The 24,683-nt window shown below is 40.8% G+C and overlaps 1 non-coding gene and 1 pseudogene across 1 annotated transcript; both read left to right on the top strand.

Annotated features, from left to right (window-relative positions):
• The first annotated feature begins 2,588 nt into the window (after positions 1-2,588).
• Positions 2,589-11,155, top strand: LOC124989266 (mediator of RNA polymerase II transcription subunit 28-like; annotated as a pseudogene).
• A 3,928-nt stretch (positions 11,156-15,083) lies between these two features.
• Positions 15,084-15,190, top strand: LOC124989865 (U6 spliceosomal RNA). Its single transcript, XR_007109674.1, has one exon. It is a non-coding gene; the product is annotated as a U6 spliceosomal RNA (small nuclear RNA).
• The last annotated feature ends 9,493 nt before the right edge of the window (positions 15,191-24,683 follow it).

Here is a 24,683-nt window from a genome sequence, read left to right as displayed (position 1 = left end):
TGAAATTTTCTTTCCTTGATGTGTCTCTGTCTGGTTTAGGTATCAGGATGATATTGGCTTCATAGAATGAGTTTGGGAGAGTTCCCTCCTCTTCTATTTGACATACACAGTTTAAGTAAACCAATTTCAAGTAATGAAATAGAAGAAGTCATCAAAAGCCTACCAACAAAGAAAAGTCCAGGACCAGATGGGTTCTCAGCCGAGTTCTACAAAACCTTTAAAGAAGAGCTCATTCCAATTCTTCTCAAAGTATTCCATAAAATAGAAGTTGAGGGAACCCTTCCAAACTCATTCTATGAAGCCAATATCACCCTGATACCTAAACCAGACAGAGACACATCGAGGATAGAAAATTTCAGACCAATATCTTTAATGAACATCGACGCAAAAAGTCTAAACAAAATTTTAGCAAATCGCATACAAAAACATATTAAAAAGATAGTGCACCATGATCAAGTGGGTTTCATCCCAGGGATGCAAGGTTGGTTCAACATTAGGAAATCAATAAATGTAATTCACCATATCAATAGACTTAACGTCAAGAATCACATGATTATTTCAATAGATGCAGAAAAAGCATTTGATAAAATGCAGCACCCCTTCATGCTCAGACACTAGAAAAAATAGGGATAGTGGGAACATTCCTTAACATTGTAAAGGCCATCTATGCTAAGCCCATGGCTAATATCATTCTAAATGGTGAAAAACTGAAAGCATTCCCCCTAAAAACTGGAACAAGGCAGGGATGCCCTCTTTCACCGCTTCTATTCAACATCGTCCTTGAGACTCTAGCCAGAGCAATCAGACAAACCAAAGAAATTAAAGGGATACGAATAGGAAAAGAAGAACTCAAACGATCCCTATTTGCTGACGATATGATTATATACTTAGAGAAACCAGGAAATTCCACCAGAAAATTTTAGATCTCATCTTCTCTCTCCTTCCTTGATAGTTATCAGGCACATTTGCCTAAGAATCTCTCTTTTGTAGCTTTTAGTCTTTATTCTAGTAGGCTAACACAAGTGTACATTTTAAGTTACATTTAAGTATTATTTCTTTTAAATGCCCAAGAATGGCTATATTTTGGTTTTAACTATTTTGCTAGGTGTTTAAGATCAAGCTGGTCAAAGTGACCTGTTCCTGTCTGTTAAAGAGTCAGCTGAGTTCCCGCAGGGGTCACTCATAGAGAACTTAAGAGCAGCTTCTTAGCTCCCTTAGTGCTATTGGTTAGGTAGGGTCTCCTTGATGAGGTGGCTTCCCTTGAAAGCACCAGGGATATCTCCCTTTTTCCTTGACCCTCCTCTGCAGCAGATGCACTGAGTCGCTTTTTCTCTACCAGTCTCATCAATCTCCTTGCTCAGGAGGTTGTGTGACCCAGAGTTGCAAACCTCCTTAGAGAAGTCCTCTTGTTCCCTGGGTTCAGGCTGACACTGAGGGCAAGACCCAAATATGGACTTTTCTTACCTCTGTATTTAATCTCAATCTCTAAGTTTGTTCTTAACCATCAAGCAAGTCAGTCTCACCAGTCATAAAGCAAGAGTACTGGGCTTTAACTTCAATGTCTATGACTTCACAGTTATTTACCCTCTTTTATCTAATTGGGGTTTACATTATCTGTCCCTATAGCTGATGGCTTACTATTCCAAGTTAATTTATGGTGTTCGCTCTTGAAGCAAACAACAATCACCACAGAGCACTGGTCGCTTTCTTTTCAATTAAACTTTCTGTACTCCAAGCCCCAGTGCTCTGTGGTGATTGTTGTTTGCTGCACCTCGGGCACGCAAATTCAATTTTGGTGACTGGTAACACAGGAGAAGAGTGTGGCGGCGGGCGGCAACCAACCGGGGAATGAGGGGACAGCAGCACCTCCGGAGGCGTGCCGGAACCTTCCAGCAAACCTTCCAGAGGGCGCCCAGGCAGTTGTAGCCGTGATCCCGCCTAAGTGCCCGGCTGCGGCGCAGGGCGTCACGTGGACCCTCTGGGAGCGTGTTCTGTGCGGGAGTCGGGCTGCTGGTGCAGCCAGCCGCCGCCTGCAGAGCCACTGCCCGCAAGCCAGGAGCCCAGCCTCCCTGGAGCCCGGGAAGTGGCCATGTGGGGAGAGAAGAGTCTGCGGCTGGACCTAAAACCCGGACGCCCGTGGAGGCCGGGTTGGCAGAGCTGCGCATTCAGTGGCCTCCTGGCAGCGTCCTGGGCACCCAGACTGACAAACTGCCCCTCCCCGCGCTGTGTGCTCACCCCTAAAATTGGTGAAAGATCCTAGGGGCCCTCGGGAGCCTGACCAGGCAGTAGCCTAGGGAAAAATGCCTGCGGCATTCCGAAGGGGATGAGCTGGATCCATCCTCAGCCGGCATGTGCCAACCCAGTGACAGCCTCTTGTGTGTCCACCAGTTGTCTGTGGGATGCCATCTGCCACGAAGGCCGGGGAAAATGCGTGTCCTTGGGTCACTGTCACTTCTTCCTGTGGGTTTCATTTTATCCCTTTCTGTACAAGGCCTCAAACATGAAGCACAAGAATTGAATGAATGGCACATTTCCCCCTGCTTGGCAGTATAGAGAGGGAGATACTTTTCCTCAGTTCCATTTGGATGATGCGTCAAGAGTATAGAGTGGGCCAGCTCCGGCCCGCCATCCCAAACACGTCGGCTCCACTGGACGGTATGTTTTCCGGGCAGTCTCCGGGGCCACTGCCACCCGAGCCGGGACTCACGGGGGTCGGGGGGGGGGCACGCTTCCCTTCTCCACGCAGCGCCTGGCGCCTCCAGAACTTCTAGCAGCACCTTGGTGGACGAGTTGGAGTCATCTTTCGAGGCTTGCTTTGCTTCTCTCATGAGTCAAGATTATGTCAATGGCACCGATCAGGAAGAAATTCCAACTGGTGTTGATCAGTGTATCCAGAAGTTTCTAGACATTGCAAGACAGACAGAATGCTTCTTTCTACAAAAAGATTGCAGTTGTCTGTCCATGCGGGGGCGTCCGGAATTCCATCCAGTGCTTGACAAAGATCCTCTGGAGGATGATTGCAAAGGCTCATCCTAAAAGGAATTGCCGGATGTTTTGCTCCGGAGCATGGTGTTTTTTCTTCTGTGTTTTTCTGATAATATATTATTCATTTCAGTCTGAACGGATTGCTTAAGGGGTTGAGGGGAATACAACAAAAATTCCAGAAAATATTACCTACAATCTGAAAAACAATGGGTCTTTACCACTAACAAAATTAAAAATAATTTTGCAACCATGCAATGAGTCCCTGAAAGCCTCTGGAGAAAATAGTTGTAGATCTGCCTTTGTCTCCAACAGGCTGGTTAAATTTTAACAATGGTTTTGTTCATGTGTGGTGGTGAGGTAAGAGAATAAGGTTTCACAACATTCCTTCCTTCCTACAAAGAATATGTCACCCCTATAATAAATGTTGGTACACAATTACAATTGGGACTGCTGCCCTACTGTAACCCTTAACTCAGCAATTTAGATATTAACCAGATGGACCTAGTACAGATGGTCACATGAGATTGCTTGTCTATTGTTTTAACCGCGAGAATAATAAGAATAGTCTTAGGTCACATAGAGTTTAGATATTAAGGAAGTAAATATTGTATTAGCTCATCGACATAGTTAGATATTCTTAAAACAATTGTGATTAGGTAAGGATAATCTGTAAGGTTGTTGTTTTCTGCCTATGCTTTGGAAACTTCTTTAATATTAACCATAAGACTGCCAGTATAGCCTGAAGAAAAATGTATATAAACCCAGTCTTACCCAGAATAAAGTGGGATTTATTGCACCAGAACTAGAGTCTGTTATGATCGCCCAAAGCCCACGGGGACAATCACAACACGTATGCTCTTCTTGATCACAGGAACCAAAAGGAGTTTATTCCGCAAGTCTCAGACTTATATTGAGAACATCAGCCTATCAGAGAGTAGACTACCAGGAAAGTCAGCCTATCAAGGAACAGTCTCCAGGCAGATACCAGGATCGCCTCATGTACAACAGCCAACCAGAGTTACTTCCTAAAACTTGTATATGAGTGCAGCTAAGTCTGGCAAGCTGCCAGGCGCCATCTTAGAGATCAGGCCAGGGTGCAGCTCTGGGGCCCTCAGAGCCCGGCCCTGACATCTCCCCCTTATTCTTTAAATAAAGAAAAGATGACTTGGGACCATGCCTGTCTTAGGTTGTCCATGGCAAATTACATCCTTACCCGTCATTGGAATTCTGACCTCCAGGCGTCAGAACCCTGTCTTAGGTTGGTATGCATTTCCACGGATCTTACCCGTCTTTGACTACTGGTCCAGCATGCTTAGCCATACTTGGGGGGATGTGCCTGTCTCAATGGCTGTCAAAGCCTGTACTACAGCCCGTCGATGACGTCGGGCATCTTGGCGAGCTCTGATTTGGCTGCGTATAACATAGGCTATCCCTAAGCAGATAATAATCAGAACAGCTACTGTTCCAGCCCACTGTTTTGTCAATCCCAGGGCTTTAGATAACAAAGAGAACATCTTGGATACCGATGCAACTTGAACCCTGGTGGCATTGACTCTGAGTATTTCAGCTCGTAGCTGACTGGTTAAATTATCAAACATAGATGACCAATTGCCAGTAAGGTAGACAGAGAGATTTTTAGATAACATAGCCACAGAGCTAAGGTTATTATAAGCAATAGGGGTGACACACACTGCTCTTAAAGGATAAACACATCCCAGTCCCAAAAGTTCTTGCAAGATATCCACTTGTTCTTGTAGTAAGTCCACTCTTTGATTTACAAGGAGTATGCTTGCCTTAAAATGGTTGTTTATAGCTTCTTGAGTCTGTAAGGCTGTAGCTGTATTTTTGGCCAAGTGATTGACTGTTGTTGCTGTAGGTATGGCAGTTGCTAGTGCTGCTGTTGCAGAAACCACTATTGCAGTGACCACAGCCGCTGTGATGCCAAAATCTCTCTTGTCTCTAGATAGTAGTACTGGCAGTTCTGTTATCTGTAACAGAGACTGGAACACGTAGGAAGGTAGGAATATGCATTTGCTTGAGGTGCAATTGAGAAGAGAAGAAGTTAAAAACATAAAAAAGGGGGGGACACACAAACTGAGGTAGGTGGAAAGGTAATATTTCAGGTACACGTAGATTGTGAGGCAGCACTAGTGAACCTAGAACTGTTTGTCCATGTAGAGGAGTTCCAAGTACATAGCCGAAATGCCCCTCCTAAGAGACTGAAAAAAGATTGTAAGTTAGTATATCCTGAAGCTGCAGTGAAAAGCATCCAATTGTCAAAGGGGTTGACACGTTTCATGCCTAATTGAACATTATTAGTGAAGTTATCATTAGCAGTGAAAGAAGTGAAATTGGGAGTGAAAAAAAAAATCCATTTGTACAGGAGTTGCTGGTCCTGCATGTTGACAACCTGTCCATATGGAAGTGTACTATGTTTAGGATTACAAGGAGGGAAGATTTTAGGGGTTTTGAAAGTAGTTCCTGTAGCATTATGTCTGCAAGGTACCCATCCTGAAAGTAAAACAGCATTTCCTGTTAAGTTTTTTATGTATTCTTGAAATGTAGAACCATTTTCACCTGGGTGAAAAGAAAGCATGGCTAAGGGGTGAAAAACTGTCAATAGCATGATCGTCAGGAGTGTCTTTGGTGTCTTCATTTTGTTGATCCGAATTACTTGTTGGTAGCATTGCCACTGGTCGAGTCAGCCGTTCAGGAACTCAGATAGGTGACGTTTTATCCTGTGGAAACACACAAACCAAGCCACGGCTCCAGTAAAGCACCGGGTCCGGGCCGTTCCATTGTCCAGTAAGAACATCCTTCCATTTCACCGTCACTCTATCATGTTGTTTATGATTGCCATGTCTCTCAGCGGCAGAGCGACCCTCATTATCCAGAGTTAAAAAACTCAAAATAAAGAGGCAAAGAGAAAGTTTATCTTTAGGGGACCTGAAGGTCTCCCCTATTCCCCCTTTTTGTTCATAAAGAGTATTTTTGAGGGTGAGATGTGCACGTTCAACAATATCTTGTCCTTGTGGGTTATAAGGTATACCTGTGGTTAGAGTTATTTCAAATTTAATGAGAAATTGGTTAAAAGAGGTTGAAGTATAAGCAGGGCCATTGTCCATTTTAAGTTGTTTAAGGTTACCAAATTCAGGAATGTGAGTAACTGTCACCGCCCATGGCAATTTGTCACCACCTGCAGCAACAATTTGCGTGGGTATAGAGGATAGAGGAACTGAGGTTTGCTTGCTTTAAGAGGAGCGAGAGAGAGGCTTTGCATAAGAGAGAAAGACTTTTTGTTTAAGAGAGAGAGAGACTACACTTTCAGAAATCTTATCTTATGATCACATTATAAGCCTGTTGACTGGCTTTGAGGCATTTGTAGATGCAGAATAGAATTAATACAAGCACACCCAAGCCTATTAGTGTAAAACCTAAAAATCCCCAAAATTTGGTGCCAAATTATGCTGAAAAAACTATTTCACCCTCTCTACATTTTTCAATATTAACTCCATTAACTTTCAAATCAGTGCACTTCCCTTTCTTATAAACCCTCCTTAAAGGTGAGGTACCAACATGAAGAATTAAAAAGTTACATAGGATGAAAATAAGCAGCTTGCTTTACTGAGAAAAAGATGAAAATCATCTATGTGGCTAAATCAGCTTATGAGGGGCTATGGGTCCAACCAATTCCAATTTGGGAATTGCCTGAGTGATGCAATCACTCTCAGCAAAAAGATCTGTTACTCCTTAAACTCTACAAGAGCTATGACAGCTGCTTCCATTTTGTGAGCCTTGAGTTGAAGAGCCCTGTGCCTTGTTTCTTAAATGATTTGGTAACATCTTGCCCTCAACATCAGTAATTTGCACTCATTAACCCAATGTTTTCCTTTTCTACACTTTGGACAAAGACCTGGGGGCATAAGGTGTAACAGATTTTACTATAGTTATCTTTTATCTTTTGTTAGGGTATTGTCTCTTTGCTGCTGTATATTTGTGCATACACTCCAGGATCATATTGATTTTGAGTATCATATTAGCCTTCTATTAGCATATCAACATTTCTACCAGGAAACCTTGCTACTACGTTTCTGCAAGCAGTTTCAACAGCTATTTCTTGCCACTGAGCTCTCCAATTAGACATTGTCCTCCAGATAACACTGCTCTGCATACCTGTTTCCAATCAGTCTTAACTGCCTCTTTAAAGTTTTTCTAATGGTTGATGGTATCTCTATTTTGGTCCTCAAATATGGGCAGGTTCTACAAATTTTGAAGCTCTTTATATTAGGTTTAGCTTTCTACTACCTTTTCCCCTTGTTCTTAAGTTTTCACTACCACTTGGTTATTTCTTTTGGGGGTTCTTTGTATTAGATTTAGCTCTCCTTTTTCCCTTGTTCTTAAATTTTCTGAGTAATTGTTTTCTAGGTTACTACCACTCAATCCTTCCTCACTTTGTTCTCTTTAAGAGTTCTTTTCTGTTGCTATTAGATCCTGTTTATGAAGATCCTGCTGTGGCACACTGAGCAGCTTTTCTTCTATAAACCTGGGCTTATTTCTACTAGAGTTTGAACATATGATCATACACTGGTTTCCTTATTTTCTAATTCTTCCCCAGTGTTTCTTTCTTCCCCAGAACTTTCCTGTTTTTGGTTACCCCAGTTAACTTCCTCTTTCATCTCTCCCAGCACTTCTTCTCCTTGTAATATATTTTTCATGCCTCCTTTTAGAATTATCCTTTCAGACTGATTTCGTGATATTTCTGAATCCATCCTTCACTGTACAAAGGCCACACTAACAGCAGTACAAACACACAAACAACACTCAATACACATACTCCGGAGCTCCTTTATGATCGATCCTCTTTATATTTCACCACCTGGCCAGCTATCCTGAGTGCCTAACTGCCTCAGAGGAAGAGACAGGGTCCTCAGCTTACCTCGCTACTTAGAGCAAGAATCTTGAATTTGACAAACACACAAACACAAAATACACGCATTTTTACACTTCAACTGTAGTGTCCTTTGCGACCTTTAGTTTTCGATTGACCCTATTTCTTTTTACTATCCCTTGCCCTTAAACTGCTCTGGCCAGAGACTCCTGCAAGGTTCCTACTTTTCCTGCCGTACCTATTCCCGGAGGCGGATCTTGAATTTTCCCTTGCCCTATTCCTGCAAGGTTCCTCAGTTTCCCCACCATGCAGACTAGTAACATCCATTTGCCATAGATGATTAGGTAACAGTCCTTTAGGATTAACTCCTATAGAAGGTGGATGATGGAGGACTGTACACTGGCCACAAGATTTAATAATAGCACGTGCAGTTTCTTTAGTAATGGGAAACTTCAGTTTTAATGTTGTAGAATTAACATGGAATTGTTGATGATAATTTTTTGCTGCCTCAAACGCAGAAAAAATGTGGGAATCCTTAGTTGCTACGTCTGCTACATTATTCCCTAGAGCTAAAGGTTCAGGTAAATTGGTATGAGCTCTGATATGTCCAATAAAGAAAGAATTATAACAATCCCAAATCATTTGTTGTAAAGTCTGTAAAGGATAAAAAATAGTAGTGTTTGGGGCAATAAGCCCTGCACATTCTAAGTTACTGAGAGCTTGAACTATATATAAACTATCTTAGTAAGGAAAAGGAATGTTTGGACTTTATCTAGATAACAAATAGCTCCAGTCCCTGTTTTGGATCCATCAGTGAAAATCACAGGAGCCTTAGGAATAGGTTGTTGTCAGGTAACTCTTGGGAATATTACAGAATTATTACTACAAAATTGTATATAAGGATGTTTAGGATAGTGAATATCAAAGTTAGCTTGAGTGGAGCATCTAACAACAGTCCAAGAATCCATGAAATTACAAAACCAAGAAAGTTGATGCTTATCATAGGGAATAATGATAGTAGCTGGATGAATTCCAAACACTGTGATAGATGATTTAAGTGCCTTTAAGATTACTTGAGCTACTGCTTCAGGGTAGGGTAAGAGAGTTTGATTGGGTGAACAGGCTAGATGGACCCAAAACAAGGGACCCTCCTGCCAAAAGACTCCAGTGGGTAGTTTCTTGTTAGGAATAACAATGAATTGTAATGGCTGAGAGAGATCAATATGATCTACTTGGGCCTCATCTAATCTTTTTTTGAATAATATTCAAAACCAGATGCGCTTCAGGAGTGAGCTCTCTGGGAAATGTGGGATGGGGATCCCCTTGTAAGATATTAATTGGGCTCCTAAGAATTCTTGTGTAGTACCAACTTGAACCTTTTCAGGGGCTACAATGAGTCCCCATAATTTGAGTTGTAATATTAATTCAGAGTAAATATCCTTTAAAATATCTTCCTCAGAGTGGCATAATAATATATTTGGAGTATTAAAAACAGGGGTATTCCAAGGAGAAGTTGAAAGTCTAATATGATTTGCTTCTAATTGTTGTTGTACCAGTTCTTGGGCCGCTTTAAGTTTTTCTAATGTTAGGGGCCACTGAGAGACCCACACTGGTGCATTGGATTTCCAAGTTATTTTTACATACTTTTGTTCAGTGGCCCCAAGGAAAAACCCAAGCCTTGTCGACCTTGATTGCCCTTAACACTAATTGGCTGGGTATTTCCCTGGCCATAGCGGTCTATCCCCTTGTCCCATTTATGACCTTGTTTTACCATTAGATTTTGAGCCTTTTGGCTATAATGGCCTTCTGTAGTGAGTACTAAATCCATTTGCATGAGAATATCTCTGCCCCATAAACTAACAGGTAAATGGTCTAAGACATAAGGTTGAAATGTTCCCTGTTGGCCCTCATCATATAGAACTACTCCTATGTGGGCTAGAAGCTACACCCAATCCCCTCAGGGTTTGTTCGGCTACTTGTAGAGCCATTCTTTTGTCCAATCTTTTAATGTAATAATGCTAATATCAGCTCCTGTATCTAGGAGTCCCAAAAATTCTCAATTTTTAATCTTTATTTTAAGCATTGGCCTATTTTTTAAGTCCATGGTAAGACAGGCAAAATCAACCCCAGAAGATCCCAAACCTGCAGTTCCCTTGGTTGCTGTGGTTGATGGAAAATTATTATGAAGGCTGGGAATAATCAAAAGCTGAGCTATGCGGTCCCAAGGTGATATGGAGATAATTCCTAGAGGAGAATGTGCAAGAACCTTAATTTCTCCTGTAAAATCAGAGTCAATAACTCCAGGGATAACTAAGTTCCCTGAGTGCACTAGAGCTCCTACCTAATAAAATTCCAACAGTATCAGGAGGTAAGGGACCTTTTAGATCTGTAGGGCAAATCCTTTAAGGGACCTTCCATGCGCATTCGTGACATTTCAGTGCCCATTAGCTACCGCTAAACAAACCAAAAGGCAGACCACTTTAACTAATAAAACAAAAACGAAAGCTCACACAAACACTTAGTCTCCGTCGCTTATCCCGCGAACTTTAACCTGGCCAGACTGTACTTTACTTACCCTGTATTTACCTGATCAGTTCCTTCTTCGTAACTCGAGTTCCCGGGTTTCGGCACCACTTATGATCACCCACCGCCCGCGGGGACAGTCACAACGCGTACGCTCTTCTTGAGCACAGGAACCAAAAGGAGTTTATTCCGCAAGTCTCAGACTTATATTGAGAACATCAGCCTATCAGAGAGTAGACTACCAGGAAAGTCAGCCTATCAAGGAACAGTCTCCAGGCAGATACCAGGATCGCCTCATGTACAACAGCCAACCAGAGTTACTTCCTAAAACCCGTATATGAGTGCAGCTATGTCTGGCAAGCTGCCAGGCGCCATCTTAGAGATCAGGCCACGGTGCGGCTCTGGGGCCCTCAGAGCCCGCCCCTGACAGTCTGTGTCTTTCATTCTCCATCCATCGCCGACGCTGTCTCCCCGCACCCTGTTTACCTGTGTGGAACCCATGGACTTCTGCTAGGGCTGGACCCTGGCATGTCCAGAAACTGGAGCAAGTTATCAAAGAGGACATCTCAGAACTAAGGAATGAACTGCAGCAGACAGATGCGCTGGTGCAGAAGCATTTGACAAAGCTAAGGCATTGGCAGCAGGTGCTGGAGGACATCAATGTGCAGCACAAAAAAACCAGCCAAAGTCCCTCAGGGCTCCTTGGCCTACCTGGAGCAGGTTTCTGCCAATATCCCTGAGCCTCTGAAGCAGACCTGAGAGGGGTCTGGCCTACAAGGTAGCCTCTTGAAGACAGTTTCACCAAACCTCTCTGTGTGGACATGACATTTTAGAAGAATTATTTGCCAGGGTATTAGTTGGTGTTAATTTTGTTTCTACCTAAAAATTTTCCCTGATTTTTGTGAACTGTTAATTACTTGATTAGTTTATAAAATGCTTATGGCTTGGTGAACCAAGTGAGGTTTGGTTTTGTTTGTAGCAAAGTTTAGACTTAGTTTGATGACACAGATTCTTTCTTGTTTTTCTGCTTGTTTTTAAAAATTTTATATGGCTTTTATATAGTTTTTTTTCCCAGTTGTTAGTTTGTTATTATCTTAAGGGGAAAATTACAATACTCCAGAATCAGGGGAGAAGGAATTTGGTTTTAGTCCTTTAACATTTACTACCCATTCATGATAGTAGAGAAAAATATGTAAATTTGCTGTCTCAAGACTTTGAACTACCTCAAGAAGAAGAATCTAATGCAATGTTTGTAATGCTTCCATAGTAGTGTAGGTATTTTGTAAATTTTTTGTAAATGACTCAGAAAAAAGGGTTAAAATATGCTGTTAGTGTAGTAATATCACAGCAGATCCTTATTTTGATGCTGCCTTTTGTTTAGGTGAGTTTGTGTTGTGTGGTGTTGCCTGTTGGATGGGGAGCTGTACTAGGAGCATGATATGCTAGATGCCTTGCAGTAATGAACCAGTGTGAGTAACAAAGCAGACCAGTCCCTAGCACGACAGCTGGGACACAGGTGAAGTACGAGGGGTCAAAGCTTGGTCTGATTCTTTTTCTTTTGAATTTTGTGTTGTTTGCTTGTGTTTTTGTTTTATTTTTTGAAGAAAAGGCAGTTTACATGAAGGAGGATTCTTGCTCATGAATTTGATTGCCAGGGACCAGGGCCTGGGGTGGAGTTGACCTGCAGAATGATCCTCGGCTCCTTCACCTCCATAGAGAAAACACGGCTCCTCTGAGGAAGGTATTTGCCCTCTTGTTGGAGGAGGTTTTCTGTTCTCTGTTGTATCTTTTCTTAGATTACATCGCTTTAGCCAGTATAGACACTCCACTGTCTTCTGAGTAGTCAGTAGGTCTGTGGCTCTTTTGTCCTCTCCAACAAGGAAGATCCTTCCCCACACGCTTTGATATCTACTCTTGTTCCTGGTCTGGCCTGGATGCCCCCTGGTCGAGAAGCCTGCACTCCATTCCAAGGCACAGGACTTTCATTCCTTTCAGTGTATGGTATTTGTTTCTGTGCCCCTTGCTGCATTGTATGCTCATGGAAAATAGGCATTACTCCCCTTGAATATACACAAAAATGTATTTTACATGATACTTTGTTCTCACTTTGTGTGTATATATATATATTACTCATTTTTTTGTGTGTGCTTTGAGGATGATATTTGTCTTGTGGACCTATGACGGGTGTTGATCAGCCTGAGGCCAGCATATCCCCTTGGTTGGAATGTATAGGTCGAAACTTAAAAGTTATTTTTTACCCATAAGGGTTTAACCTGGTCATCTTATGCTAATTAGAAGCTCCAATTGGCAGTTTTAGGTTTCTTGATTAAAATCCTGAATAAACTAAGTTTGAAGCAGTCTTTCAATGATAAAGTTGTTTTTGGTGAAAAGATAGGCAACTGTTCTACTTGGTGCTTAGTGAAAATGTTTTGAATTAGTGTGTACACAAGTTATTGTCATTTCTTTATATTAATTCAGAAGTTTTCTGTCAAATAAATAACAATTTTAAAAAAAGAGTATTTATAAAAGTTGGACTCTACCCTCTCCAGAGGCATGGTGTCCTGAAACCTCTACATCTGTGTCTTTCGGAGTAAGAGCATTAATGTAGCAGGGAATACTCAAGTCGGTGCCACTGATGAGGGGCACAGACACCACTAAAATTCCAACTTTGAGAACTTCTTTAGTATCCTTTTCATCCTAAGATATATGGTATATCAGGTACTTCAGAAAGAAACCTAGGAGTCTTAAGCCAGAACATGCTCAAGGAGGCAGATTGCCCTCTTGGGGCATAGCTGTGTTTCTCCCATTGATGAAAAAGGGCTCTGGGCACCTAGGTGTTGCCATCCACGAATATTTATTACCGCCTGTGGCAACAATTGCGCGGGTATTTATCAGTTGTGGACTGGAAACTGAACTACTTCTATTTCTGAGCTGCTTCCTTACTTGCTTGTTTATAGAGGATAGAGGAAATGAGGCTTACTTGCTTTGAGAGGAGAGAGAGAGAGAGAGGCTTTGCATAAGAGAGAAAGAGAGACTTTGCTTAAGAGAGAGACTACACTTTCATAGATCTATATCTTCTTAGTTCTGCTGCTTCTTAAAGGTGCGTCCTGCATCCTGTGAACTAAGGGTGCATCTATCTGAGGTGCTTCTTAGTGATGCGTCCCGCGTACTGCGGTCTGCCTATCTGTGATCTAGAGGTATGTTCTCAATTCTCCACTCTGTGATCTGCCTTCTGCCGCTGCCTGCTGCTTCTCTCTGCGAGCTGCTTCTATCTGCTTGCTGCCTTTTCTTCTTCCTTTCTGCTAGTGGCTTCTCTCCGCTTCTTTCTGCTAGCTGCTGCTCTGCTGGCACACTCCGCCTTCTGCCTACAGCCTGCTTATATCACCTCCAGGAGGCGGAGAGTAGGGCCACGCCTCTTATGCAAAGATTAGGCAAGAAACTAGATGTCCAAGCAGGCACAATTAGGAGTGCTCGAGAACACATGCACATGCATTGTGTGCGTGGACGATAAATCACCTGGGTGTGCTTATGTCAATTAACTTCCTCGCTGCCGACAACCTCTGGCTAACTGCCAGGCGCCATCCTGGCACTGTCTGCATGGCACAGCCCCCAACACTAGGAACTGCTAGTCAGCCAAGACCTAAAGATATGAAGACTGTGGAGCAAGGGTGTGCCAGATAGGTTCTCCAGGACAGGAGTAGGTAGCTCTGGGAGCATTCCCTTGGCAAGCCCAGGCCGGGGTACAGAGGTAGGAAGTCCCAATCCAGGGAGGGAAGCAAGTTACCACAGAGGAACCAGGACCAGCCAGGTACAGGACAGGAATCCAACACTGACAGTTAAAAGGTCAAAAATCTGCAATGGGTCTCTTCAAAGATGATGTGGCCTACTGACAAAAGAAGCCAGTGACACCCGGCCTTTGAGTGGGCAAGGTGTTTTTTGGAATGAGCTTACAGCGTCAACTAGACCAACACATGATTACATCTAGCTTCTGAGGCTCCTGGAGGCAGAATCACCAAAGAACTGATAGGGGAATCCCTGTACACCCAGAAAAAAGCTCATTCTATGGCAAGAGGATGCATTCCACCCTTATTCTTGCATACATGCAGGGCTCTAGTGTGCTTTGAATTAAATGGCACAGAACAAATTTCTAAGACCCTTGGATTTAAGTAGGTGTTCAAGCTTGTCAAATGGTAAATTTTTAATAAAATACCTTTTTAGTTCTTCTGCATAGGCCTCTGAGATATGGAAAGAAGTAAGAACTCTTCCCCAGGAACCCCAAAACATTGTTGAGGAAAAAAATCAAGTATAAACTCTGTACTAAAGAAGATACCAAATGGGTAGAAAAGAAGTAAAAGATCACTAGAACTGGGTCTGGGGGTGGTGGGAATGGAGAATAAGGATTGTCATTAGAGGAGGTTAGGCTTCTCTCAAGTATCTCAAGTCTTTAGTGCTCACAACCTAGTCTTAATAACTGGGCTGAGCTGGGCCTGGTGGCACACACCTTAATCCTAGTGACTTGGGAGGTTGAGCAGGAAGATTACCCATTTGAAGCCAGTCAGGGCAACTTAGTAAGAGCCTGTCTCAAATTTTTAAAAAATAAAATGAAAAGGGCTGGGGATGTAGCTCAAAGGTAGAGCATTCCTAGAGTCAATCCCTAATTCTAAAAAATATTAAAAAAAAAAAAACAGTGCTCATTTCAGCAGCACATATACTAAAATTGGAATGATACAGAGAAGATTAGCATGACCTTTGCACAAGAATGACATGCAAATTCATGAAGTGTTCCATATTTTTTTAATTTAATTTTTATTTTTATAGACTGCATTTTGATTCATTGTACACATGTGGGATAAAACTTTTCATTTCTATGGTTGTACATGATGTAGATTCACACCATTCATGTCATCATACATATACATAGGGTAATACTGTTTCATTCTACTATCTTTCCCCCACCCCCTACCACCCCATTTTCCTCTACACCACCCAAAGTTTCTTCATTTATCTCTCCCCCCTACCACACCACCTCCCCTCAGTATATATTGTCATGCACTTATCAGAGAAAACATTTGACCTTTAGTTTTTTGGGCTTGGCTTATTTCACTTGGCATATTTTCCAACTTCATCCATTTACCTGCAAATGCCATAATTTTATCATTCTTTATGGCTGAGTAATATTCCATTATATATATATTCCACAGTTTCTTTATCCATTCATCAATCGAAGGACATCTAGGTTGGTTCCACAATCTAGCTATTGTGAATTGAGCTGCTATGAACATTGATATGGCTGCATCACTGTACTATGGCATTCCATATTTTAAAAAGGATACTACTCAGAAGGGGCCTGCTCAGATAGAGCCTGCTCACACAGAAGTTGTTCAGAATGGAACAGCTCAGATGGAGTTTCCTCCTTCTTTATAACAAACCAGTTCCCAAAAATACTTTTCCCCAAAAAGGTAACAGAAAGGAAAAGTTCAACATACAGAATGAAATGGCACAGAAGGAGCAAGTCCTTACTGAAGTTGGCTTGGTACCTGTTAAAGAGCCAGCTTCTAAAGGAACACAGAAGCACACGGGAACTTTTGGCACCATCACCACTGCTGCCAAAGGGAATGTGGGGAGAATGGTACACTCATACATTGCTGGTGGGGCTGCAAATTAGTGCAGCCACTCTGGAAAGCAGTGTGGAGATTCCTCAGAAAACTTGGAATGGAACCACCATTTGACCCAGCTATCCCACTCCTTGGCCTATACCCAAAGGACTTACAATCAGCATACTACAGAGATACAGCCACATCAATGTTCATAGCTGCTCAGTTCACAATATCCAGATTGTGGAACCAACCTAGATGTCCTTCAATTGATGAATGGATAAAGAAACTGTGGTATATATATATACAATGGAATATTGCTCAGCCATAAAGAATGATAAAATTATGGCATTTGCAGGCAAATGGATGAAACTGGAGAATATCATGCTAAGTGAGATAAGCCAATCTCAAAAAACCAAAGGAAGAATGATATCGCTAATAAGTGGATGATGACACATAATGGGGGGTGGGAGAGGTTAATGTTAGGGTTAGAGTTAGGGTTAGGGAGGGGGGCAAGAATGGAGGAAGGAAGGACTGTATAGAGGGAAAAGAGGGGTGGGAGAGATGGGGGGGAAGGGAAAAAATAACAGAATGAATCAAACAGCATTACCCTATGTAAATTTATGATTACACAAATGGTATGCCTTTACACCATGTACAGGCAGAGAAACAACATGTATCCCATTTGTTTACAACAAAATAAAAAAATAAAATAAAATAAAGTAAATAATAATTAATAAATAAATTGTGTATATCCTCCTTGTTCAGTTTAGGCAATTCATATGTCTCTAGAAATGTGTTGATGTCTTCGAAATTTTCTATTTTGTTGGAGTATAGGTTTTCAAAATAACTTCTAATTATGTTTTGTATTTCAGTCGTGTCTGTTGTGATATTTCCTTGTTCATTCTGAATTTTAGTGATTTGGGTTTTCTCTCGTCTTCTCTTTGTTAGTGTGGCTAAAGGTTTATCAATTTTGTTTATTTTTTCGAAGAACCAACTATTTATTTTGTCAATTTTTTGGATTGTTTCTTTTGTTTCAATTTCGTTGATTTCAGCTCTGAGTTTAACTATTTCCTGTCTTCTACTACTTTTGGTGTTGGTCTGTTCTTCTTTTTCTAGGGGTTTGAGCTGTAGTGTTAGGTCGTTTATTTTTTGAGTTTTACTTCTTTTATTAAATGCGCTCCATGAAATAAATCTTCCTCTAAGTACTGCTTTCATAGTGTCCCAGAGATTTTGATATGATGTTTCTTTGTTCTCATTTACCTCTAAGAATTTTTAAATTTCCTTCCTAATATCTTCTGTTATCCATTCATCATATAGTAGCATATTGTTTAATCTCCAGGTGTTGGAGTAGTTTCTGTTTTTTACTCTTTCATTAATTTGTAACTTCAATCCATTATGATCTGATAGAATACAAGGTAGTGTCTCTATCTTCTTGTATTTGCTGACATTGGCTTTGTGGCATAATATATGGTCTATTTTAGAGAAGGATCCATGTGCTGCTGAGAAGAAAGTGTATTCGCTCTTGGTTGGGTGGTATATTCTATAAATGTCTGTTAAGTCTAAATTATTGATTGTGTTATTGAGATCTATGGTTTCTTTGTTCAATTTTTGTTTGGAAGATCTGTCCAGTGGTGAGAGAGGCGTGTTAAAATCACCTAGTATTATTGTGTTATGGTCTATTTGATGTCTAAAATTGAGAAGGATTTGTTTGACATACATGGAAGAGCCACTGTTTGGGGCATAGATGTTTATGATTGTTATATCTTGCTGATTTATGCTTCCCTTAAGCAATATGAAATGTCCTTCTTTATATCTTCTGACTAACTTTGGCTTGAAAGTTCACATTATCTGAAATGAGGATGGATACTCCAGCTTTTTTGCTGAGTCCATGTGCATGGTATGTTTTCCCCCGTCCTTTCACCTTTAGTCTATGGGTATCTCTTTCTATGAGGTGAGTCTCTTGCAGGGAACATATTGTTGGATCTTTCTTTTTAATCCAATCTGCCAGTCTATGTCTTTTGATTGATGAATTCAGGCCATTAACATTCAGGGTTATTATTGAGATATGATTTGTATTCCCGGTCATTTGGTTCATTTTTAAAATTTTATTTATTTATTTATTTTTTTTGACACAACTTGGTTCCTCCTTTATTTGACAGTTCCTTTAAGATAATTCCTCCCTTTGCTGATTTGCTTCTTTGTTTTTTATCTCTTCCTCATGGAATATTTTGCTGAGAATGTTCTGTAATCCTGGCTTTCTTTTTGTGAATTCTTTTAGCTTTTGTTTATCATGGAATGATTTTGGTTCATCGTCAAATTTGAAGGTAAGTTTTGCTGGGTATAAGATTCTTGGTTGGCATCCATTTTCTTCCAGAGCTTGAAAAATGTTGTTCCAGGCCCTTGTAGCTTTTAGGGTCTGGATTGAAAAATCTGCTGATATCCATATTGGTTTCCCCCTCAATGTAATTTGGTTCTTTTCTCTCACAGCCTTTAAGATTCTGTCTTTATTTTGTATGTTAGGTATTTTCATTATAATGTGCCTTGGTGTGGGTCTGTTGTAATTTTGTGTATTTGGAGTCCTATAAGCCTCTTGGACTTGATTTTCCATTTCATTCTTCAGATTTGGGAAATTTTCTGATATTATTTCATTGAATAGATTGTTCATTCCTTTGGTTTGTTTCTCTAAGCCTTCCTCAATCCCAATAATTCTGAAATTTGACCTTTTCAAGATATCCCATAGTTCTTGGAGATTCTGTTCATGATTTCTTACCATCTTCTCTGTTTGTTCAACTTTGTTTTCAAGGTTAAATATTTTGTCTTCAATATCTGAGGTTCTATCTTCCAGGTGTTCTATCCTATTGGTTATGCTTTCTATGGAGTTCTTAATTTGGTTTATTGTTTCCTTCATTTCAAGGATTTCTGTTTGTTTTTTTTCAATATTTCTAACTCTTCATTGAAATGGTCTTTTGCTTCCTGTATTTGCTCTTTTAACTGTCAATTGGTGTGATCATTCAATGCCTGCATTTGCTCTTTCATCTCATCATTCAATGCCTGCATTTGCTCTTTCATCTCATTGTTTGCTTCCCTTATCATTTTAATTATGTACATTCTTTTTTTTTTATTGTAAACAAATGGGATACACGTTGTTTCTCTGTTCGTACATGGCGTAAAGGCATACCATTTGTGTAATCATAAATTTACATAGGGTAATGTTGTTTGATTCATTCTGCCATTTTTTCCCTTCCCCCCACCCCTCCTACCCCTCCCCTCCATCTATACAGTCCTTCCTTCCTCCATTCCTGCCCCCCTCCCTAAACTCAACTCCAACCCCAACACTAACCCTTCCCACCCCCCATTATGTGTCATCATCCACTTATTAGCGATATCATTCTTCCTTTGGTTTTTTGAGATTGGCTTATCTCACTTAGCATGATATTCTCCAATTTCATCCATTTGCCTGCAAATGCCATAATTTTGTCATTCTTTATGGCTGAGTAATATTCCATTGTATATATATACCACATTTTCTTTATCCATTCATCAATTGAAGGACATCTAGGTTGGTTCCTGGCTATTGTGAATTGAGCAGCTATGAACATTGATGTGGCTGTATCTCTGTAATATGCTGATTTTAAGTCCTTTGGGTATAGGCCAAGGAGTGGGATAGCTGGGTCAAATGGTGGTTCCATTTCAAGTTTTCTAAGGAATCTCCACACTGCTTTCCAGAGTGGCTGCACTAATTTGCAGCCCCACCAGCAATGTATGAGTGTACCTTTCTCCCCACATCCTCGCCAGCACCTGTTGTTGCTTGTATTCTTGATAATCGCCATTCTAATTGCGGTGAGATGGAATCTTAGGGTGGTTTTGATTTGCATTTCTCTTATTACTAGAGATGTTGAACATTTTTCCATATGTTTGTTGATTGCTTGTATATCTTCTTCTGTGAAGTGTCTATTAATTTCTTTAGCCCATTTGTCAATTGGATTATTTACATTCTTGGTGTAGAGTTTTTTGAGTTTTTTATAGATTCTGGAGATTAGCGTTCTATCTGAAGTATGATTGGCAAAGATTTTCTCCCACTCTGTAGGCTCTTTCTTCGCATTGCTGATAGTTTCCTTTGCTGAGAGAAAGCTTTTTAGTTTGAATCTATCCCAGTTATTGATTCTGGCTTTTATTTCTTGTGCTATGGGAGTCCTGTTGAGGAAGTCTGGTCCTAAGCCGACATGTTAAAGCTCTGGACCTACTTTTTCTTCTATAAGATGCACGGTCTCTGGTCTGATTCCAAGGTCCTTGATCCATTTTGAGTTTAGTTTCGTGCATGGTGAGAGATATGGGTTTAGTTTCATTCTGTTGCATATGGATTTCCAATTCTCCCAGCACCATTTGTTGAAGAGGCTATCTTTTCTCCATTGCATATTTTTGGCCCCTTTGTCTAGTATGAGAAAATTGTATTTATTTGGGTTTGTGTCCGTGTCCTCTATTCTGTACCATTGATCCACCTTTCTGTTTCGGTACCAATACCATGCCGTTTTTGTTACTATTGCTTTGTAGTAGAGTTGAAGATCTGGTATTGCGATACCCCCTACTTCACTCTTTCTGCCAAGGATTGCTTTAGCTATTCTGGGTTTTTTATTCTTCCTGATGAATTTCATAATTGCTTGCTCTATTTCTGTAAGGTACATCATTGGGATTTTGATTGGAATTGCATTGAATCTGTATAGCACTTTTGGTAGTATGGCCATTTTGACAATATTAATTCTGCCTATCCGCTCTCTTTCCCTTTCCCCTTTCCCCCGAGCGGACACGTTTTGTCCGCTTGAATAAAAGTTCCTCGTGTGAGACCTGTATCTGCGGAGCGTCTTTTCTGGGAGTTATCGACGAACCAAAACTGCTCCCTTTACATCTAACTAACATCTGGTGCCGAGAAACCCAGGATGGGTGATTTTTTTCCGCTGACTAAGCAAGCGGAACCCCATCCGATTTCTCCTGCGCCCGCAGATTCAGGCTCACCTTCCATTTACCTGGATGCCCAGTTTTCTGCATACAACACCGGACTCCAAAATTGGTGAGTTCCCCTTAGGCAGGCCCCTGACCATTTAAACACATCTCGGCTCCCCGCACCTCCACCTGCAGTCCGCTGTAGCCCCCTCCTTATTATAAAGCGGCCAGTCCCCAGCTTCCTTCGCCGGCTCGCAGCCTTTCGCTGCCCGCCCAGCGGCTTCATCTCTCGCCGCCCTGTGGCTTCACCCCTCGTGGCTCCTGCCACTCAACCGCCAAGGTGTGGGGGTACCTCCTTGGTCCTCATAATTGGTCTTAGTTGTTGGGTGGATGTCTGAATTTTATGGTGCTGTGATTCTTTCTCGGGTTTGAAGTTTACTTCTGCCGCTGCTAGTCCCTCTCGCCGCTCTGCGGCTTTTCTCCCCCTCCTCTCGCAGTTCCCTCCCGAAACCCTGGCCAGGTCTTCAAACTCTCTCTCGGCTTTTTGCCCGGTTAAACAGTGATTTCGGGTGACGACCTAATCATTGTTTTTAACCTCTCGTTGCCTGGTACCGTGGATTCTGGGACGCCAAATCCACTACCCAGGTGGGTCTCAGCTTACCATGAAATTCAAAACATCCAACCCAGCAAACTCGCCCCTGAGATGCTTATTAAATCATCTCAAACCCCTTTACCTATTCCCTGAATCAGAGCTAAATTGTCCTTTAGATAGTAAATCAGAATGGTCTATTTATGACACCCTAAATTCTAGCTTTATACTAAGTAAAATTGTATGCCTAATTATGCTAGTTATAACTAAGTACATATATGGGCAACCTGGTGAATGGAAAGGAACTTTTCCCCTTCTTCTTTTTCCTTTCTTTCTTGCTAAACCTCTCTTGGCTTCTCCCCCACCTTTTAACCTTTCTTTCCTTTCTGAGTTCACCTCATTCTGTTCCTCCTTCCGCTTCTTCATTCAGCCCTCCAAGTTCCCCAACCATGCGGTCTCGTATTTTCAAATCTTTTCTTTCTTTTCTTAGCTCTCCCTACAGATTCAAGAAATTAAAAGGTCCTAAGCATCAAGTTTCTGCTAGAACATATTAGCCTCTTTCAGATTCAGATCTCAGTCAAGGGTTACATTGAAATGTAAATGTAGAAAGGCTCAGTAGGAGACCAGTTTCAAGCCCAAGGAAATTTCTCCTGGGCCACAACCCAGAATACTTTTCTCCCTTTCAACTTTTCTCTCCTTCTCATTTTCGCATGCTTTAATTAATAACCATTATCATTTTTCTTCCAGGACTTTATTTTTCTTAAATGCTGTATTTTTGAGCTCACAATTTTGATCCTACAGACCTAGGTTAATGATTTTTGATCAGTTCTTTTTATCCAACTTGAGTTATTTTTGAACATCTGTTACATTGCAATGGAGATAAATATTACAAGGCCTTTGCTTTTGTGTTAAATATAAGCGCGCATAAAAATTAAATTTTTAAAAAATGGATTCAAATATTTTTAATTCACGTGATTTAATGAGGTTCAATTTAAATTGGGTATACTAAAAAAAGTAAAATGTCCTTAAAATTAACTCACAAGTCTCTAAGTGGTCAAACTAATAAAATATTAATATTTATAAAATGTCTAACATCAATTTTTCTAGGAATTTTCTTCAACAGAAAAGAGACAGCAAATACTATTGGTACACTTGTCTAATATCTTGGTTTTTCTACAATAAGATGAGTGAATTGGAGTCAACATGTATGGGATTACTCAAATATGTTTGTTAGAGACATCTAATTAATTTATAAGGTTATTCCATGGAGTAACATACTTAAAAAGATTATTCTTTGTATATTAAATGTGTTCATATTTTCCAGGTATGCAAGCCTTTAAAGCAGAAAATTTATCAAGCTGCTGTTCTCCAAATTAAACGTGTCTGTAATGGTAACCCTATCATTTAATATTCTGTTATAGGACCTGTCATCAATAGGGTATAAGTAAAATGACATTTAAGAAAGAGTGTAATATGCAGTAGCAAAAATGGGACTCAGCCAAAATTCAAGATAGCTATTGCACAAACTGAATGTTTTACTGTTGGTAATTCTATTTTGTATTTTCCTTGTAAACTCTAATTGTTGCCTGATCAATATTTTGCAGAAGTACTGCTTCAAGAGTGAACACCGTAAATTAACTTGGAATAGTAAGCCATCACCTATAGAACAGATAATGTAAACCCAAATTTAAAAAAGGGGGTAAATAACTGTAAAGTTATAAACATTAAAGCTAAAGCCCAGTACTCTTACTTTATGACTGGTGAGACTGACTTGCTTGATGGTTAAGATCAAACTTAAAGACAGAAATTAAATACAGAGGCCAAGAAAAACTCCATATTTGGGTCTTGCCCTCAAAGTCAGCCTGAACCCAGGAAACAAGAGGACTTCTCCAAAAAGCTTTGCAACTCTGGGTCACACAACCTCCTGAGCAAGGAGATTGATGAGACTGGTGAGACTCAGTGCATCTGCTGCAGAGGAGGGTCATGGAAAGTCACGTCATCGAAAAGACCCTGCCTTACCAATTGCACTAATGGAGCTAAGAAACTGCTCTTAAGTTCTCTATGAGTGACCCCTGTGGAAACTTAGCTGACTCTTTAACAGACAGGAACAGGTCACATTGACCAGTTTGATCTTAAACACCTAGCAAATCAGTTAAAACCAAAGTATAGCCATTCTTGGGCATTTAAAAAATAATAGTAACTATCAAGAGAAACTGCTAGAGTCAGAATTTCTGTTTTTAGTCAGTTTAAGGCCTACAGACACAAATAGGCTTAATCTATGTTTGCTAGTACTAAATGTTGTGTTCACATTCCTGATGACCTAGACAATGTTGAAACTCCCAAATGAAGGCCTGTCCTCTCTAGCCTTTGCTAGGCCTTGTTATGGGAACAACTTCTCAGTTCTTCCACCCCCTGTCTTTTACTTCCATGTCAATTAATCAACTTGTATTGCAGAAATATTAGGATTTCACAAAAATTGGAGCCTAGCTGCAGATGTGCCTCCAGGATTGGAGCCTGGCTGCAGATGTGCCTCCAGAGAAACTATCAAGTCTCCAGTTCTCCCTGTCACAATGATACCAGCTCTACGTCCACACCCCTGCAGGAAGTAATTACAGAAGACTGACCTTCATCCATGTACCCCCCAATTTTTTTTTTTTTTTTTTATAAAAAAGGACATGGGGGAATGTTAGGAATTTCCGGCTTACGTCGCTGTAACCTTCCTGCCTCCTACATTACGTTCCACTATGTCATTGGTCCATCAGTCAGTCTGTAATAATTCTCCTCCGTGATTGGTTCCTCCCAGCCCACGAAATTCCAATACAAAGAACCGTGCAAAATCTTCTTCCTCTCTTTCCCTTTCCCCTTTCCCCCGAGTGGACACGTTTTGTCCGCTTGAATAAAAGTTCCTCGTGTGAAAAAAAAAAAAAAAAAATTCTGCCTATCCAAGAACATGGGAGATCTTTCCATCTTCTAAGGTTTTCTTGAATTTCTTTCTTTAGTGTTCTGTAGTTCTCATTGTAGAGGTCTTTCACCTCTTTTGTGAGATTGATTCCCAAGTATTTTATTTTTTTCGAAGCTATTGTGAATGGGGTAGTTTTCCTGATTTCTCTTTCTGAAGATTCATCGCTTATGTATAAAAATGCCTTAGATTTATGTGCATTGA

This window comes from Sciurus carolinensis, chromosome 7 (assembly GCF_902686445.1).
Source record: "Sciurus carolinensis chromosome 7, mSciCar1.2, whole genome shotgun sequence".
NCBI lineage: Eukaryota > Metazoa > Chordata > Mammalia > Rodentia > Sciuridae > Sciurus > Sciurus carolinensis.
Note: the sequence above shows the minus strand (reverse complement) of the source record. Positions and strands in the feature narration are given on the sequence as shown.